Here is a 1,770-nt window from a genome sequence, read left to right as displayed (position 1 = left end):
CCCGCCGAAATTTTACTTGTTTCAATCTTTGATACAAAGATTCGCTTTATCAAAAATAAATAAAATATTCAGAAAATTTTTCTTAATATTCTATAGATTTATAAAATGCTATAAATAACATTAAAATATTCGTTTAAGTTTATTTTGCCATAAATTTTATTTAAATATCGTTATATACATAGTCAACATTATGAATCCAGTAATCGTGCGTGATTGCCCATGTAGAAATTTGTTAGGGATTTCATATTTCTGTGTAACATATTTCTGATGAGGCCCTTATCGAGATTTGGTAGGAATACCATAAGTAAGGCTTCTTTATTTATATCTGATGAGGCCCTTATCGGGATTTGATAGGGATGTATTAATTTTATAAATACTTATTTATTAGGACTAACTTATAAGGACCTGGAAAGGATTTATTAGGGATGCCATAAGTAAGGCTTCCTTATTTATATATGATGAGGCCCTTATCGAGATTTGATAGGGATGTATTAATTTTATAAATACTTATTTATTTTTTAGGGCTAACTTATAAGGGCCCGGAAAAGATTTATTAGGGATGCCATAAGTGAGGCTTCCTTATTTATATTTGATGAGGCCCTTATTGGGATTTCATAGGGACGTATCAACTTTATAAGAACTTATTTATTAGGGTTAACTTATAGGGGCCTGGAAAGGATTTATTAGGCATGCCAGAAATAAGATTTCCTTGATGAGGTCCTTATCGGGATTTGATAAGGACGTATCAACTTTATAAATATTTATTTATTAAGGCTAACTTATAGGTTCCTGGAAAAGATTTATTAGGGATGCCATATTAGTACGTTATTCTTCAGACAAAAATAAGCGATACGTATTTTTTTATATGTGCCTCTACGCACTTTTAAAGGATAAAACACTCCTTGGAAAAAAATTAATTTTTCTCTCTCGAAGTGAATATCGTCGGAACTGTAAGAGATAGAAAAAATTTTCTAAAAGAGAAAAACCCAATTTTTTTCTAAGGTGTTTCACCCCCTAAAAGTGCGTATGGGCACGTACAAAAAAATACTGACTGGATGTTCAGTTAAATTGCACAAATTTCTATCAGGATTATATTGACAGATATATCACAACTATACGTTCATTAACACTCGTGGATCATCAAAGTAGCAGTTTCCGTACGATTACAAAGGTCAAGCAACGCGAATGGTGGTTCGCATTCGGATGAGTGACCGTTTCAAATTAACATAAAATTAATTTCCACAATATTTCCTCATAAGGCCCTGATAATTTTTCCTTACAGGGCCCTGATAAATTTTCTTTACATGGCCCTGATAATTTTTCCTTACAAGGCCCTGATAATTTTTCCTTATAGGGCTCTGATAATTTTTCCTTATAGGGGTCTGGTAACAATTTGTTACATGCCATGTAGAGCCCAAGTAATCTGCCCTAATAGGCCTCGATAAATTTTAGGGTATACTTATAAGGTCCTGTTGTAAGCATTAACAATTTTCCACACGGGTGGTCATGACCAGGGAATGGAAAGTTACTTTTTAAAAGTAACAAGTTACAGTTACTCGTTACCGAGTAGGAAAAGTAACAAGTTACCGTTATTAGTTACCGATTTTTAAAAGTAACTCGTTACAGTTACCGTTACTTGAGAAAGTAACTTTTCGTTACTTTTCCGTTACTTTTTTTTAATTCGACGACCAACAATCATAGCGGACGAGCCTAGAGGCTTCTCTAATCTCAAGCGCATTGTAAAAAATTGTGTAAAATTATAACTATTAT

This window comes from Trachymyrmex cornetzi, unplaced genomic scaffold (genome assembly GCF_001594075.2).
Source record: "Trachymyrmex cornetzi isolate Tcor2-1 unplaced genomic scaffold, Tcor1.1 scaffold474, whole genome shotgun sequence".
NCBI lineage: Eukaryota > Metazoa > Arthropoda > Insecta > Hymenoptera > Formicidae > Trachymyrmex > Trachymyrmex cornetzi.
The sequence above is the reverse complement of the archived record's forward strand: the minus strand, read 5'-3'. Positions refer to the sequence as shown.